Source organism: Nothoprocta perdicaria, unplaced genomic scaffold (assembly GCF_003342845.1).
Source record: "Nothoprocta perdicaria isolate Ctin4 unplaced genomic scaffold, notPer1 scaffold_239, whole genome shotgun sequence".
Classification (NCBI taxonomy): Eukaryota; Metazoa; Chordata; class Aves; order Tinamiformes; family Tinamidae; genus Nothoprocta; species Nothoprocta perdicaria.
The window spans coordinates 454,604-474,198 of NW_020455465.1; positions in this window are offsets into that span (position 1 = coordinate 454,604).

Consider the following 19,595-nt stretch of genomic DNA (forward strand, 5'->3'; position numbering starts at 1 on the left):
CTCCGTTCACTGAACAATTTGCAAGCTCTCCAAAAGAGACTTTTTTTTTTAGCCTTTGTTGGACAACCCGGATTCAGTTGAGACCTGTATAGTTCACGATTGGGTGCAATGTGATACCATGATGTTGTGTTATATGTACAAGGGAGTCACAATGTAAGAGGGAGTTGAGGGACAACTGTGTGAATGTTTAATCTCCTCACTTTCCTCACTTTCAAAATGCTCTTTAAATGGGACTTTCTATATATGTGTCAAACTTAGAATGAAAATGCCTGAATTTTGACTTTCTGATTACTGTACACTCTTTCCTTATACAATTCACCTCAGATTTGCCTATCTACGGTCACTGTTCTGCACTAGTCACRTCTTGGTTCACTGAAAGTACAGACCAGAACAGATTTCATTTTTCAGTAGCTTAGCGAGGAGAACTGCATTAAAATGGACAATGAATGCAACGTCATTAACTGAAAAATATTAGTTCAGCTACATGTTAAGTATTCTGCAGCTTTGTAATCACTTGATAAAATTCGGAGGTTTGCTTAATGGAATACCAAGTATGGTACCACTAGCTACACAAGGCTACTCATCCTTTAGATAAGTTAGGAGGAACCTTAGGGGAAGAAAATGATTTACAACTTTGTTCTTCTGATCATCTACATGGGACTGAGGTTCATATAAGCATGAGTAGGTTTTTCAGAATTTGATTTGCAGGGTCTCTTCTTTATGAAGCTTATTCTACTCTAAGACAATTTTGCAGCTAAAGAGAAAAGAGATTTTGAAAATGGAGCAGACGTTAGTAGATAGACTGGAATGGTGCAGTTAAAGAACTAGAAATGGTGGGTTATTCCCCAGCTCTTGCAGCTGGGGAAAAAACAGTTTGTTCAGATCAAGTGGGAGCTGCTAAAATATTGCTGTAACTATACTGAAGCATCAGCTTCATATGGAACTCAGACTTAAAAATTTCATGAAAATGAGAACTATTCTTCAAAGTTGAAAGCTGAAGCATTCATTTGTTTCAAATATTTCACTTAGAATGATTTACTTTCAGTAGACCAGACTTTTCATTTACCATTGAGCAGTTTGTTATTGTTTCTATTTTCTTTTGGGAGTTGCTTTGGATGATGTGTCAGAAGGCTCCGGATCACCCTAAAAGTTCCATGGAACATAGAAGACTTGCTTATCTTCTTCTTCTCCCTCACTGGTAAGGTTATAGTTATGAAAGAATTACATACAATGAACAAGTGACAGATTTAGTAGACATAGTTTATGCCTCTCATGCAATATATTGCTCTTGGCACAAACAACTTCCATGTCATCAAATTACAGCTTTGCCCATTTCACTGGGTGGTTTATTTCTTACCATTTTTAACACTGGGAAGATTTTATATTCATAGGCCTTGGATGCATTTTTCATTGTGCTGAAGCTTGCAACCTGCAATGCAGGTTATGGTCCATGACCTTGTACCAGCCAGCCATATGGTCATGGCTCTCATTGGCACCAAAAATGCTCCACCTTCTTAATATTTTTACCTGTCTCTACAGAAACCAACAGCTCAAATGGGTTTCCCAGAAGCCAATCTTTTGTGATGAAAATTTCAAGGCTTAATTCATTTTTTAGCTGTAAAACGTGTATACTACGTACATCTAATTTCATCTGAGTCTTCTCTGCATCCTTGAGAAATTTCCTCTTCACTTGCTTCATCTCCTGTTTTCTGAATAATTGTAGCTGCTGGTGCCCCAGCAGGTTTCAATGATCACAGGCCAAAAAAAAAAAAAAAAAACCACCTCCTTTCTAACTTCCATCATCCCCCCTTGTCATTACCTGAATAAAGAGTCTGCATGATCATCCTGAAAAAACAAGAATAAAACCAATCAGAATTAAATGGTCTACTACAAAATAAGCATATACAAGATGTTATTCCAAGATATTACATGTTAAATATTTATTGTTTCCTCATTACTTTGATCTCTTTCTCAAATTAAAATTTCCTAATCTACTTACTCTCTCCAGAGTAGAGCTTTTCCGTACATAGAGTCATAACTGTCTTCCTTCCCTACACTTTTTGTAATTTTGGCACCTTTTTGAAATTGCCGTGTACATGATATGTACTGTAAGGTTATATGGTAAATCATCTTATATTGCAGATTTGTTTCCAGTTATTTGATAATTACTAGTATTCTGGGTTTTTTTAGCAGCTATTGGGCATGAAGAACAATAATTAAAAGTTTTAAATTGGCTATTGATACTAATGAAAAAGGCTGCCACCACTAATCCACCATTAGGGTTATCCATTCTTGCCTTGCATATTCGTTACTTTGCAAGTATCCATTGTCATCTGTCATTTTATTGCCAGGTCATGTCAGTCAGTATTGTGCTATCTTTCAGCTCTTCAAAGTAACCTTAGTTCTAACTCTTCTAATTTTGTATTATCAGAGTTTTTCTTCACAATTCATCCTGTTTTCTCAGACATTAAAAAAGAGCAGTTAAACAGTGCAAGAATCATAGGGACATTGTTATCAATTCTTCCTTCCTCTGTTATGAATACTGACCAATCTTTTCTGATGTATATTTCCTGTCTTCTAACCTGTTCCTGATCTGTAAGATGATCTTCTTTTTCCTCCCATGATAGCTTTCATTAAGAGGGCTCATTAAAAGACCTTTTGAAAGACATTAGAAGGTTTTGGAAGTTCAAACAATCTGTATAATCAATTGACTCATACATAAATTGTTGATTCCTTCAAAAACTGGTGATTTGTGAGTCATGACTTTTTATTATAATGCCTTTATAATTTTTCTWTTCATTTGGTTCCTTAGGCAAGCTTCTATTAATACATCTTATACAGAGGTCAGAGTTCATGTTAGTATTATCAGGTTGAATATGGGAAAACAAATTCTTCTTTGAGAACCATCATTGTTCAAAGAATACTTCAACTCATTAGAGTACTTCAACTCATATACCTAGAAAGGTATAAATAAAGCAACTCCTTCAACGTAAATTAACACAAAAGCAAAAAGTGAGGGACTGCAGTGTTATCAGTGTATTCAAAGAAAAGTTAAATTCATACAAAATGTACAAAAGAACATTAAGTTCCTGTTTAAGGACTACATATTTTATTTCAGATCTAAAAGGGTAAGACTTTGGAACATTATTTTTACCAATCTATGAGGAACAGAAGAAGGGCACTTTCAAGGGACAGTGCTGTCAGGAGATCCATTCAACTAGATAACTATAACCACTATGTTCAAGCAAACATGTTTTTTGAACCTGGGAACATTTACAAATAAATTATACGATTACRTTATTAATCCAGAAAAGTATTTCTTAAAACTTTCATAGCATTCATTTTCAAAATAAATCCATGTAATATTCTTCCTCTAAGGTAGGCATCAGAACACTTGTAACAGCATTGAGGCAGAGAGGCCTATAGGACATCTATGAGAATGACTGCATGGCTATCAGGACATAAATTTACCATTTCTCTTATTAGTCATCCAAAGTAGAGGGAAATAGAAATTATATATAAGATATAAACTTTGTTTTTGAATTTCCAGATTTAAAATATGGACTGCTTTCAAAGCAAGATAGATCTTTCCAAGCTCATAACTGTGAAAAATTGCACAGTCATAGATTTATGGATCTTAGCATGATAAAAGGTAGGAAAGTGTAACTACCTGGAGGTTTCCTTTATTTAATGATAAAAGTTCTCAGATCAGAATGCCAAGTACAAATACAGAGATTTATGTCATTATGGTAAATCCTCATGCTCTGCAGTACTGAAAATCTTTATACCTTTTTTTTTTTTCCCCCCCAGCACTTATACTTCAAATAATCTATTTAATTTAGCGATGTAACACTGAATTAACTTGGTTGCAAAGTTTGCTATGATGGATTGAAACTCATGGGAATAAGATGGGTTTGTTTGATTTTGCCCTCAAATTGCAGGAAATCAGTGCTAGTGTTAACAGGCTTGTGCTCCTTGTAAGAAATGGAAGGTTCAAAAGGTTACTCTGACTTGAGGTCACGTAATCACAGAATCACAGAATCACAATATGGATATACTGTTTAACCTTTTTATTGAGAAACCTTAGTGATATATGAGAAACATTAAATAGTCATGAAATATGATTATTTTTAGTTGCTAAATTGTTCTTACTAGGTATAAATTGTCTAATATGCTTTTATCTGCTTTCTGTGTTCCTGTTTCTCCTACCTCCAAGCCTACTGCTCAGTTGAGGAATTTTATTATAATGTCCTTTTATAGTGTATTTTGATTGTTGAAGTTTTTCTGATATTGTTGGCGTATATGGCATTTTCCCCTAAACTTTTACCTTCTATCCTCACCCAATAATGTATTATATTAAGCTGTGGGTTTTGTTAGAGAATATTAATGGTGGCCTGATTTCAGTGTAATTTTGTGACCACATCTGAAGTGCCAATAAAAATTTATGACTCCCACAAGATGAGGACATAAAAGTTGCAATATTCAATCCTCTCCCACATAGTCTTTTAACCACAATATTATTTGAATCAAGGACAGTATCATTATGTGCCATAAAACACAGTAGATTTTCAATAGTGTTTCCCAAAGTAATTCTGACAGAGAGGACAGGCACAAGCTTTCCACCAGGTTATGAATATCTACCTGAGGTTTTTRAAGACCTGTATATGTCATAAAAACAACAGGATGAAACAGTAAGGCTTATCTTGGAGAAGGCTAGGTAAATAGTGTAAATAAGAATAGGAAAACAAGGCACTAATTAAGCACGGTAGCCTTTCATAGAAGCAGTGCTCAATTCATTCTATAGCTCTCTCCTGTTTACCAATTYAAATGTAAAATTCCAGGTATTTTGGGAAGTTTATGAGGTGGTTTTGGTGATCCTGCCTTCCGTTTCCAAAGAGTCAGCATTAAAAAAATCTGTTACTTAACAGAGTGTTAATCAAGTTTGTTCATGCTCCTTCTTTTTCTTCTGATGACAGTCAAATGAGCAAGATCTCCTGCTGTCTCTCCCTACCAAGAGATGAAATTGGTCTCCAGATTTGTTTTCCCTGGACATCAAAATTACCTCTTCCCATGCAGCCTCTTCTTTCTCAGGCTTCTTTTCTGACCACCAGTTGAGATAACTTTGATCAGGATCAAACCAGCTCATTTTCAGAGAGATTTCCCTCATCTTAGTTTTCAGCAACCAAGTCTTTAACATTTCATTAACATTTCTTTCATTTTGTTTTAACTTTCCTGTCATACAGAGGTTTTCAGAACTGAAGTCTTCAAGTAGAGTCTCCACTACTTTACAATATGACTTTTTTTTTTCTTGATTATCACCAGGAAACCAATGGAAAATGTTTCTTCCTTTCCTAACTTTTTTTAGGCTGTTTCTTAAAATATCTCATTCTGTGGAAATATAGTTGTTATTCTCTGGATGCCCTAGAAGTAGTGTGTTGGTAACCTGGCCGCTCCCAAGTATTTCAGGACCATTATTTAACGATTTGACATCTTTTTTTCCGGAAAGTCTTCTTATCTGTCAGGTCATCCAATCAATGTTACCAATGTAAGAACTAAATAACATGTCTTTAACATCTGAATTTGAAATAGAGGGACATAAATACAGAAACATACAACAACAGAATTAAAACTACACTTAATAATCACAGTCCTCCTTGGCTGCTCCAGCCTCTCAAAGCAGTTTCATCTCTCTTGCTTTTCTGTCAAGACAGACTCTCCTGCTATTAATTTAAGTTTATCTGCAAGACCATTTTGCTCTTTTTAGCTTGCTTATCCCGAAGAGAATGTCTCAGAGTAAAACCTGATGCTTTCCTCCTCTGCCATCCCMAAGCAGTTAATTTGCTCTGTAAGAAGGGTGCTTTCTCTGTTCCCATATTGAGCACTCCTTGTGCTGACTACCCAGGGCACAGAGGAAGAGGTGAAGGGTTTACTTCACTTCATCCYGGAGGTTTTGGAAGTAATGGTTCAGCGACTGCTCACTTCAAAGCGGCGAACAGAGCGATGCCTAATGGAAATGTGGGTGTTTAATTCATATAAGAACCTTTCCTAAGAAGACTCAGAAGGATTTGTCTGGGATCAACAGACTTTACACGATGTGTCTCATTTGCTGAAAAATGAATTTTGTGCCCTGTCTTTCATATGAGGAATATGGTGTCTCAGGTATCTCAATTTTCAGGCATAATCTGGATTTTTTAATACACTCAGAATATATAGATTTAGTTTTTTTATTGTATCTTAGACATCAAAATTCTATAGAAATCCAAAAATTTCAGAAACTGGAAAAATACAAGAATAATGTAATATTAAAACCCAASTCTGAAGTATAAAAGATAGAAAGATTTTTGAAATGCCCGTACATGCAGAACCAATTTTTACTCTTGATACACTATCAGTGAAGTAGATGTTATAATTGGTGTTTTCCATATCTTATTTCTGCATATAGATAGATCATCTTAGCAATTGGTAACTCACACACTCAGCCCTAGTTTTGTTCCTGTATATTGCTTAAGTGATTTAGTAAATGGGGTCATAAAAATGCATCCTCCTTTATCCCTAGCAACTATAAGAAACTCTTCATAAACAGTAAGTTAAAAGAATCAGTTTTTCTGTATATGTGAGGGACTCCCTGGTCATTGATCCTACCAGATTAGTTCATATTGTGATAAACAATTTAGGAAACTCGCCTTGGATCCTCCTGATACGTATTTAGGTTAACAGATGCTAATGCAGTTTGAATTATTAGAGTAGATACATAAGAAGTTTATAAAGGTTTTTATTTCAGACAGTGGGTCTCTAAATGGGAATAGTGCCAGACAAGAAGTATTAAAAAAAAACCCTTCTTTTCCCACCAACAAAAACCATCTAGGAACATACTTTTCTCACAGAATGAGAATGGTGATATAATGGTAGTTTGTAAAACAAGACAGGAAATAAAACATACCCTAGAGGTATATTTAGATTTAGTTTTCCTTTGAGAACCACCAAGAGAATATATGTAATTTCAATAGTATTTTTTTTTTCATTACTTGCTGAGAATAGATTGCATTCCCTCTTCTTCAAGATAGGAAACAAATTCTATCTCGTCATATACATGCACAGTTCCCAAAGAAAGAGATGACACTGTGTAAAGGGGTTTCTAAAGAAGGTTTCCAGCCATTAAGAGACTTAGAAAGGAAAGGTTGCTCTATCATCACTGCTGACCTAATAGCTGTACTTTTAGGATAGGAGTTTTCACAAGCTCTTACTGACAACCTTCATAAAATTCATGAGAACAACCAAAGATAATTCTGTACTGTTTTGAAAATCTACCATAAATATGCCCCCTGCTCCCCAAATGCTATATGAGAAAGCAAACTGAGCTTCACTGTCCCCACAAAAATACCCCGTAAGCAGTACAGATTTGCCCCTAATCCATCACAGAGGCATTGCTGCATTCTGCAGGCAGTACAAAAATTGGAGTTGCCATAGCTTCCCAGGACTATTATAAAATTAAATACCAACATTTCATTTGGGTTCACAACTCCCTTTTGCTTTATGTGGTTGTCTGCTTCAGTCTAATGATAAAATGTGTTATTCCTTTATGAGCATGTTTTATTACTGTAATTCCTTTAATTAAATGGTACTAGATACTAGATATGCTTTGGCACAGAAAAAAAAAAAAAAAGCTCATTTAGACATTCAAGGGGCACAATGACATTCCAAAGAGCTCAGAGCAAAAGTTGAAATTGTTGTCTTTCATAAAATGGAATTTTTTCTTAGTGTCATTACACAAGCTTTTTTTACCTTCTTAAAATATTGCAAACTGTCTTTCTTGCTTCCTGAGCCTCATCGGAGCCCTGAGAGTCCTGGGCTGAATTCTGAATTTATAAAGTATTTCTTTGTCTTTTTTTTTTTTTTTTTTTCCTCTTAAAGATCTTGGTATCCTTTTTCAAACCTGAAGTGCAATCATTGCTATAGAGACAGTGAAATAGATAGTGGAATGGTCACTTGTGGTTGGATTTGATAATAACCGTGAGGACAACATGAGGTCCATTTATGAATTACAGTAGTTTGAAACAGTGTATATAATAGCTTGAGAAATACAACAAATATATGGCCCAAGTTCAAGAGCAATTGATTAAAATACTATCAAGAGAGGAATCTTTGAGACTATAGTAACTCTGAATCAGTGCTTAAAATCTGTTTTCCTGACTGCTGTGTCTCATTTTCTATACAGATCCTAGAGGCTACATGAATGTAATAGTTTCTCTCACACTGATGAAGCCTTGATCAGTGGCACCAGGTTTTATCAAAATATAAATAATAAATGTACTGTGCAATGAAATGAACAATCTGTAACTGATTGCATGGATTGCATGGAGGCAGTACCATTTTCTGTGAAGGTCAGCTTATTCCTTCCACAGCCAGACTGTGCATTCTGATTTTCTTTTAATTCCTTCTCATAGCACATGAAATTTTTGTAATATTTTGAGGTTAAGATACGAAATTAATAAATATTTAAATATTATATTACTGCTACTGTTAGATGACACATAACTCTTTCTAGGTCTGAAGACAGTCTTACTGTTAAGATCGGACATAGGGGCTCCAGTTTACAGATGCAGTTCATAAAATCTAAAGGAGGTCCCCCCGTAACTTAGTAAACCCTTTACTTAATCTCAAGAGAGAAAGTGCTGGTTCGTGACTGCCCCTCAGCACTTTTCATTTTTAGTAGCTTTCTAAATAATGGCAAATTTGACCATGCAGTGAGTTATGTATAGCATCTTACAGACCTCCATGCCTGTAAAAACCCTGACAAATTCCTCATTCACTGCTTTTATACCACCTCTGCAAGAATAAATATATATCATTTCAAACTTTGCATATTTCTCATGGCTGCTAATTTTGTCTCTTATAATGTTGTTGTGTCATCTGTTGCTTTGAGTGGCCTTTTCAGGGAAGTTGGAAATAAAGTTGCCTCTGCAGTCACGAGAAGAATTGAAAACCAAAACTAATAAAGATAAAATTTATCTATTGCAGTGCTGAACATTGCCACTGACTAATCTTTAAATGCCAAGATTGGAAATCATGTGTTAGGCATCTCAGCTCTTTATCTACTCATGAGACCAATGTAGGCTACTTGGGTGAGAAGTGTGAGATAACGTGACTGATGCATGACAAATAGTTTCAAAATCTGCCTACAGAGTGATCTAGTAGCTTATATTAAGTGGTTGCTGAATAATTTCCATAAGCAATTTTCACAGAAGGAACTGCAGCCTCGTTCTCCCTCACCTGATGGCTCTGCCTGCTATGTGACAAAATCTTGCTCCCTGCTTTGCTTCCTCCTCTTGTAGGATGCTCCTTCCCAGACAGAATAATCCACTTCTGAAGACACTTTTCAAAAAAGTTGCATGTCAGGAATAAAGTTTCGGATCTCTCCCTTCACAAGCAAGTACTATAACAAACAGACAGTTGTATATAAGGGAACTAGAAACATAGAATCATAGCATCATTATGATTGGAAAAGACCTTTGAGATCGAGTCCAACTGTAAACCCTACACCATCTTAAACTATGGCCCTGAGCGCCTCATCTACACKTTTCTTCAACACCTCCATCAATTGGGTTTTACTGGTGCTGTCTAAAGAGTGATCCGAGTGATCTTTGGAAGAAGGAGCTTTCTATTTTTAGGGAAGATTTTGCCTTGTGGATGTCTTTAGAGAACTAGAGGGGAATAGCAGTGGAATATGTGGCTTCTCTGTGCTAATTAATGGCCAGCTCCAGGCTAGTTTCAGCACTCTGGCTTTAATGGGACTTGTCAGTCTTGTTTGAGTGCCTGTTCTTTGATACTGTGGTACAGTGCGAGACTGCAGTGCCAATACCTGATTTCTTACACAAATCATACAGCTTGACGCTTTGCGTAATATGGTGGGGGGGGAAAAATGAGGCTTGAATTGCAGTGGCAAAGGAAGGAGCTGAACCAACATCTCCTGAAAACATCCTGAGTATATGCTTGACATGCTCAGTCAAGAGTTTGAGCTTTTTATATTTCTCAAGGTGAACTGTGTGCTTGTATAGAAAACTTAAGTATACTGAGAGTCTGTTATTTTTTCATAGTTATCTTCTATAGTTTGTGCTTAGATAGTCCCTTATAGTCTAACATTTGCAAACTATACGCTTAAAATAGGCTAGAATTTGTTAAACTATTGAAAGAAAAGGGAAGGGGAGCATTACATCTTACATTTTAGAAGTGTTGCTAAATTCTCAGCTTCGGAGGTGCTTGTTCCTGTGGWGTGTGTCGTTAAAGCAGCTAATGAAATCAGTTCTTCATGGAAGATAGATAGAAGGTTGCTGACCTAATTCTGATGTTCTGCTTTGAGTTATCTAAATGCTGACTTTTCAGTGCTCCCAAAAGTGGAGCAAAACTGTTTATACACTAAAGTAAAATTATAAGAAAATTCTCATTTTCAAAGTAAAAAAAAACCCTTATGCTAAATTGCATTTGAGCTCAGGTCATTAGGATTGTATTATTGAATTTAACTACCTGTACTTTTCCAGAGTCTATTTTAAAAGATCAACAATTTACTTCTTCTTTTCTTCTTTCTCTTCTTCCGTCCTCTTCATTCCTTTTTTTTTTTTTTTTTTTTTTCCCCTTTCTTCCATCTCATGCAGTGTGGATTAACCTTAAACTGTGCCTACAAATGAGTGGGTTAATACCCAGCCTATGCTGTCAATGACATTGTATTTACTGCTGAACTAGGAAGGAGAATAGCAACCTTAGCATCTGGCTGACTGTGATCTAGTAGCAAGCTTAATTGGACAGCAGCAGCTCTTTGAATTAACAAGTCCTACTGGCAGCATGCACCTGATTCCCAGTGTGAACCGAGGGGATGCAAGGGAAGTTATGAGAGACAGGGGAAAAAAAGAGAAGCTGCTTCAGAAATGAGTGAAAGTAAAGCTCCTTTTTTCTTTCTTTCTTTCTTTTTTTTTTTTTTCTTTTTTTTTTTTTTTTGAATTAACAGGTAAGGATCAAACATCACTTATATTTCAGGAACTGCTACCTGAGAATTGCTTTTTTTTTTTTTCAGTCTTCCAGAGACTTGAGAATTTTTCTATCTTAAGACATCTTGGTACAGAGCGGTTCTATTTATAATAAATGCTAGCAGAATATTGGACATAATGAAGATTTACTACTTCTCTGAATAACAGATGACTTGTCTTACCACTTCCTCTTGTCAATTCATGCATTTCAACAAAGAGTCAGTGTGAATACTTGGGAGAATTTTAAAGTATATCAGGCAAGCAGAAAGATGGCTGGAGAATAGGTAATTATGGTGGGCCATTTCAAGTTAATCATCAGAGATCTACAAGAATGGGTTTGGAGAGGGAATCCTTGTTCTTTAGCCGTTATAATTCTATGAGTCTGGAAAGTAGGTGGTGGTGCTCACAGTCTGTGTGTGTTTATGTGTGTACGCAAGCACATACACTCGTGTGTGTATGGGAAGGATTCTGGACCTGAAGGGATTAAATTCTACTTTATTAGGTAACCTTAAAAGCTTTCTGTCCTGAATCCTTGTTCCATAGTAACTGATCAACTACCTAATCCATCTACATCCACTTTTTTGGCTACAATATGAATTCTGTGTTATTATGCTTTTTATTTAGTCTCTCCCTCCCCCCTTTCTTTTTTTTCCCTCAACAGCTAGATATCTTGCCTGTCTAGTTAAAACAGTAAAACGCTAAGAGAAGCAGAACTAAAGGCACCCAGTTTCTTATGGATCTTTTTAATAATTGAATTACAGTGTTTTTCTTCTTTTATCTCTGAATATGCATATATTCTGGTAATGATATTCAGACTGCCACATTTGACAGCAGAAATAGGCTGATAAGATTGTTAGCATCCCACATGTTAATGCAGGCTCCTGGTCTCTCTGGAATCCAGCTGCTGCTTCCTACAAAATTTATAAGAGTTTAACTATCTTTGAGATTTCTATCTTCTCAGTCACATTTGGTTGAAATTGGGCTAGTTCAAAAATTACAAGGAGAGGACATGCAGACTGTGTGATTGCACAGGCTTGTTTCCATAGGAAACCAGGCTAAAAACAACCTGCTAAAACACAGGTTTATCTTCTGAAAATAAATCCTTTCCCAATCCTATGCTATAGATCCATAGCATAGTTGAGGACACTTTGAGGCTATTACTTTCAGGGAAAGTAGAATATCTGAGTGAAAAATCTAGAAATATCAAATATCCATCTTCTCTTAGAAAAAAAAGAAATATATCTGAGCAGGTAGATATGAGTCATTTGATTCCTAAGAGTCTTCCCTGCCCCAGATGTTCCCACGCTGTGTTGGAGGGATGAGAGCTGAAATCATGTTCCATGCATCTGTGGGGTGGAAAATAGATGAAGAGAGGAGAACGCTGCAGAGAGGGAATATCCTGGCTTTTCCTTACCTGCTGTTGAAGACCCAAACAGACGACTTCTTCAAATCTTCTATGCTCTACAGGTGCACAGGGAACACTGTGAAGTTATTTGGAAACAAATTGTTATAGATATTGGAGGTAGGAACTTGAGTTGTGTATTGCGTCAAGAAGATACTTTGCTTGTGGAATTTAATTCAGGATGTGGTAAAATGAATGAAAGAATATTTGGATAAAACATAAAAGCACTATCAAAAAAGCAGCACCCTGTGGAGAGAAATCCATTAGAAAAAAAAGATAAATATTTAAAAGTAGTCTAATGTGAATATTGTAAGCATATTATATTGAAGGCATTGCTGAGCCATTTAATAACATGACTTGTTAGGGGAAAAAATGATAAAAAGAGTGGTAAAAGTAAAATTGATTGAGAAATAATGAGAATCTATTCAGCAAGATCAATTAAATAACATATATGGATAAAAATCTGCACAGTGTAAAATTTGAAGRATGTTGGCTTGGTTGTCACAAACTTGCCCAAGTGTTAGTTACTTTGTGCTGAGCATTTTATAATATCACAATATCACAATATTTTATAATATCACAAAAGACCACATTTCAGAACTTGCCTGTTCATGAATGATGGTCTTTGGGTTTATGAACTGGTGACTCAAGTCATTTGGAAAAAAATATTATGTCTAATACTTGTAAAAAGAATATTATGTGTATATGTAGCAATATTACCTTCACAAATGTGTGCAAACCAAAATATTAGTCAATAGGAAGCATATATATTCAGYGGCAGTTTTTGAAGCTGAGAAGCAGGCTCTGATTGCAGATTTGCAAAGTAACAATAAAAGTTATGATGTTATGACAACTGCCATTTTTAGTTCACTGACTGAGGATAGTAGCAATGAGGTCAAAATCATATGCCTATACCTGGTTCATTTAAGCATCTAATGAGCTGTGTGATATGAAAGCTTTTGTTCATGTATTGTAGTACAGACACATGCTGTGCAATAGGAAAAACTATAGAAAGGCAAAATATCTTAGAGAAGTACATAATTTCTGAAGGTACATAAATATCAAAAAGATAATATTGTAATGTTATGTTTTGAATTTGATATTGATTCTAATAATGTAAATTAAATTATGGCTCATTTTGGAAATGTGATGTAGTAACCTGATGCTGTGATGTCATGTTTGCTTGTGGATAGAAATTAGTTGTCATCATTATCTAAGGAGGGTATATACATGGAAATATCTGCCTCTGAAATTTGTTGCTGTCATTGTTCTTGGAAGTGGATGATTTCTGCATGGTCATATTTCCACTCTGTGAGTAACTGTGGAAATGTGGATCAGGAGAGCAATGCTGATTAGAGAGACAGTATAAATTAAGATGAGATTTTAGAAGTAGGGAATGCACCAAGAGGGAAAACAGAGAGGAAAAGACTTCTCAGTATTGGAGAACAACCTCATGGACAGCAGCTCTGTGCAAAATTCTTTAATGTAGACTTTAGTCAGTTAGTTATCAGTATTATGATGCCATTTTTAATTATTTTCAAAGTTGATTATGAATTCATAGGCACTTAGAGTTTTGTATGAAAACTTAGAGTTTTCATATAGACAAGTGTGGCACACACACATATGGTGTGTCTGTAAATATATGGCATTCCAGGTAAGTTAGTTGTGTTTTACATAACTTAATACAACAGTTCCTGTGGTATCTTGCTTAAATCTGCCAAAACAAAATCAATCAGTCGGAAAGAGCTGCAACTCAGCTTTACTAGATAAGCTAAAACGCATTAAAAAAAAAACAAAACACAAAGTTATCAAGTTAGTTCATACTTTTTTTTTTCATTTTGTGTTTGTTCACAAAAGCCGCTTGAAAAATCTCATGCATTAGTCATGACAAGGTGATGTTTTCATTCACATCTTCCAAATCCTATGAATAACAAGATGATAAATTATTTTTATTTAGWTGACAAGAGTTTTTGTTTCTTGTTATCTTAAAAGGAAATATTGAACTTGCAGTTTTAATAGTTATAAGAAGAATGATTAGAAAAYGTAGTCTTGACTTTTCTCCAAATCATGTCTCCAAACACCATTAATGGCATATCAGTTCACACTTGTCAGCAAATGAAGTAATGTCGTATGGTCTGTCATATTTATTCTTTATTGTCATCTCTTCCTCTTACTGTTTCTTTCTCTGACTTCTACGGAGGTCACAATCTGCTTTCCAACATTTCTTTCTGTCATATGGATACAAAATTATTTTTTCTCAGTAATATCTTTTTAAACTTTTTTTTTCAGTATCTTCCAGGTGGTTATTTTTTGTTTATAATGTATTTCTATCAGAGGACAATCATAGTGTGAAGATCAAATTAAAAATTAAAAAAAAAAAATCAATTAAAAAAGGGTCCTCTAGAGAGTCTAATCTCTCCAGGTTTGGACTAGATGATCCAGGCAGSTCTGGCAGGGACACCTAGAGCATGTGGCACGGGGTGGCATCCAGGTGGGTTGGGAAGATCTCCAGAGAAGGAGACTCCACAGCCTCCCTGGGCAGCCTGTTCCAGGGCTCTGTCACCCTCACAGTAAAGAAGTTCTTCCTCACCTGGAGAAGGAGCTTCCTGTGTTTCAACTTGTGTATGTGCCTTTCTCCAGTTCATCAGGTATGGGGAATACTTTCTTTAACTGCAGTAGCCTTGGGCCTATAAGGCATATTCAGATACCAGTGGATTTCTTGGAGCATTTTATTGCTGAATTTATATTTACAGAACATGTAAGGACAGAAGTMCTCCAGAGGTTTGCATTTTGTTCAGAGTCAGTCTTCTTTCTGTGAAACTACAAAAGGCAGCTTTGCTTATGCATTTCACAKTGCTGCTCCAAAGTGTGAAGTGATGAATTATCTAAAAAAAATGTAGAATTAATTAATAAGGCTTTGGCAAGACAATATATTTCCTCCCTTTCCATGTTTCATTTCAGTCTACCATGCCTCAGTTTTGCATGCCTTAAAAAAACCCATGTCAACCAGATAACAAGTGGAAAAAAAAAAAAAACAGTTGAAAACTCACTGTCAAAACTCTAATTTACTGGAAGCAAAGAATATAATGGAAAATGTTAAGCAATACAACTATTGGCACATCCTGTCTCCTGTAAATAGGTTAAAGGTTTTTGCTTTTATCATTGTCTCTAAAAATAATGAGAAATGGCACAGATTAATGACAGTGACATCACAATGCTGATTATAATTGGATGCACACTATCACAACTTCAGACTTTGCTGARCTGTTTGGATTAGGATTATTGTAGGTTCAGAGGTATTGAATTTTACAAAGACTTGTCAGGATAGATAGTTACTTTCTGTGATAGTCTTTTATAGCTTTACCATGATTTAATGGGGGAAATGACTCAAGAACGCTCTTCATTCATTCAGACTAYTGTTATTTGATATTCTGTTTATACACTTAAAATAATGTCAGAGCAGTAGTACAAGAAATATCTTTTATATCTTACATTTTACAGATTTTGTAAAATCATTGCTTGCCAAATTACTCTAATATYCCTCTACAAAGCATGGTGAGACTATTACAAGGCTACTGTTAATGAACCGTCCACCTTCCAGCTCCTTTGAACTTGCTATTAACATGAGAGTATGCATATAAATGGATGCTAGAAGACTCTCCTGATTTCTAAGAATTTCTGTAGAGAGAGAGAGAGACAGGCAGTTAGACAGGTGGCTGTAACATTGCACAGTTTGTGTTTAATAGTAACATAACCGTCTAGCACAGATCTGGGATATCATTTTAATGTATTCAGCATAATACACAGTAGATGCTGTTTCATGCACATGGAAATGCTTTTTATGTCTTTTTYCTTAGATGTTTTCTTACAGAGTTTTAATTTATTTATTCAAAGTCCCCTGAGTTCATTAGAAACAATCATATTTTCAACTACCATTAATCTCTATCAGTTTCTTTTTAATTTTTTTGTGCTTTTGAATACAAAATTCCTCTTTTCTTTAACTGGAAAGACCAAAAGCAACATAAATTTTGAGACACATACAAAATCTAATACGGTACAATTCAATTATTTTTTACATAAAGACATCTCCATAGAASTCATACTCTATATGAAGAAGTACAATATAATTCATTAATGAAAAGATATCATTGATCTTATGCATAATCACTTTTAAATAAATACAGAATTCTTTGGAGTTTAGGTTGTTAATAGTTCTGTTGTAATTTAGAGAAATATAGAGAGTGTATATAGGGAGCAAACAGAATTTTAATCAACTATTGTAAGAAGTCCTGAATCAACATTTCAAGTATCTGCTACAGGCAGAATGCCTTGCAAAAGCTTTTATAAGCATACTCAATTGTATTTTAAAATGTATTTGGAACGTTTGGCCTACCATTGCCCTATTGCAAAATTTTAGAGATCAGAGACATCTCTTCTTGACTTTTGTTTTGCTAGAATAAACGAGACTTATGGTTTTATGCCTTTTGTTTGGGTGAGGTTACCCCATTCACCCATACGTTGTTCCCTTTTCACTTCATCACACTTGAATATGAGATGAACATATTCCAGACAAGGGGCACTGCCAAGGGGCACTGCACAGTAGCCCACACTATTTATCTTTTCTTAATTTCTGCTCCATACATTTTTTTTTCTTCTTCTTTTTTCTTCTTTTTGGCTTTGTCATCTTGTTGGCAGTTCTTAGTGTTGTGGGATGGATTTCATAATGTATAATCTGAGTCACCTAAAAGGCAAGCATCCAGACTAAATCGGTTGTTTAACTTGAGAGAGAAAGATAGGCGTCTAATGTGTGTGAGTCATCCCACCTATCTTTCTTAGCCATCAGTTTCARTCTGATATGAATTATGAGTTAAAGATACTCTTCACTAGCTGCAAAGAAATCCTCAAGGAGTAGTTTTGACTAGACATCTAGCTTTCAGATGTATATGGTAAGTGGAGTCTGACAGTCTGTGGTCAGTTGTACTCTTTTCTTGCTATCACCTCTAAAAGGGAGGGTTCCCTTTTGCAAGAACATAATAGATGTGCTTATGTGAAGTATATGGCTGAAGAAAAAGCTGTGCCTAGAGCTAGAGAATCTCTTCTTTATCCTTGCATCTTTTTGACCTTCTCACGGGCCATATGATACACGCTAAATTGGAATTAAATGTAGAAGTAATTGCCAGTCAACTTAAAACATGATTTACTTCCAGATTTTGAAGGAGTAATGCTGTTTTCAGTCTTCTCTCTTCTCTATTACTTTCTTCTGTCTTTTGTCTTCTGTCTTTTCTGTATTCTGTCTGATAGATTCAAGCTAGATGGACAGCCTGCAAAGAGCTATATGGGAGGATAGAAGATATGATCACAACAAAACTGCAACTTTTTACTATGAGAGTTTTGAAGACATATCRGAAGCAAGTTGTTATTAAAGTGAAGTGCATAGTAAGAAACTTTCTCATTATGCATTTAAAAATGAATTTATTAAAAAGTCTTCATATTGCACTTTCCAATAGTTTTCTTTTTTTTCAAACATATCCCCAAACTCAGGCTTAGTGGTACCTTGGGATGCAGAAACACTAATGCAGTGAACACTTGATTTTTCTTGTTGCTTTATAAAGAATGTCCTATCATAACTGTTAGCATTTTTAAAATTAAATAATTGCTAGAAGCTTTAAAAATAGTCTTAACATACGTAAAAATCAAATTAGTTACTGCTCTTTTTTTCTTCACATTCTCAACCTTACATTGGTAATCAGTTTTAACATGAAATGACCTTGCAGTTTTTGTGCATAAAACACCTTACTTTGTACCTGACAATGACATTATAAAGGTTTGCAATTAAAAGCTAACATATTTAAGATTTTAGGGGAAAGGAATAGTTTTCACCTTTATATCTGAAACACTCATTAGTTGTAGCAAGCATTTTCTGTTGAGTATTTCTTAACCCTAAGTGGCTTCACATACTTTTTAAAATGTATCAATGGGAGTAACAAATGGCATGGTTGAAGCCAATATCTACCTTGTGGCTCAGCATCTATTATTACAAATAAAATCCAAGAATAGTTTTAGATTTGAATATAGAATATCATTATTTTCTGTTGTGCACTGTGATCTACAGGTTATCCAAAGGTTTTACTTGTGTCAGCAATCATATCTTAAATAATGGCATATATCTTAGAGAAGTTCATGACAACCTAACTTTAAAGAAATTATTAGAATTTCAACTTTTTGGACGTATTTTCCATCTTTAAACCTGTCATCAGTTTCCACCTAAAAGATGGTGTGACTTTTAGGTTTAAGTTTGATACCTGAGTAACTTCATTTCTTCTGCCTTCACAAGTGCTTTCAGGTTTGCAGCCACTTCTGCTGTCAAATTCTGCTGTCAGATTTTTTTTTTTTTTTACCTGGTTCTATCAGCACAGGGAAGATGTGGCATGAGTTTCAGCACGTACTATATGAAACTGATGGGATTCATACTCATCAGCTGTGTTTGCCTGTGAATGCAAACACAATGTCAGAGCTGCTATTTCTTCACTGCAGAAAGTTAGTGTTACCTAGATTAAAGCTAGTGTGAAAATGCCTGTTCTGATTAAAAGTGCCCCTTTGTATGCTCTGTACAAAATGCTCTATTCCTAGTAGTGGGTCATCGGCTTGTCTTTCATAGTACTGTGCTGGAGAGAATCACATTAGTACATGGATAGTTGATATTCATGGGATATGATAATAAACTGTTCTCCAGATTCTGTATGAGAAATGATTTATTTAACTTTTATGCAAGATTAGCATTTTTCTGTTGGAACTGACCTTTGCCATGCMCAATTAAGCTGTGTCTGTACCTAGGCTTGGGGTAATTTTTTTCTTCTTTTTGATGTCTTCATACATTTTATTCCTAGAAGAAAGTAGTTATATATTTCATGCACTGATATTTCTTATTATTTTTATTTTCATCTGAGATCATGACTCCAGTGTCCTATTCAGTATTGTTGTTTCACAGAAATATGAAAATAGTCATACTTAGGAGTAATTAATTACTAAGTCTTCATTCACAGTAAAAGAATTTGATTCAGACAACAGCTATTTCTTTCTTAATCCATTTTAGATGAAGCTAAAACTTCAGTAGAGGTATCTTTTATCTCTTTTTGCAAAGAAAAATCATAGAATCATAGAATCATAGAATGCCC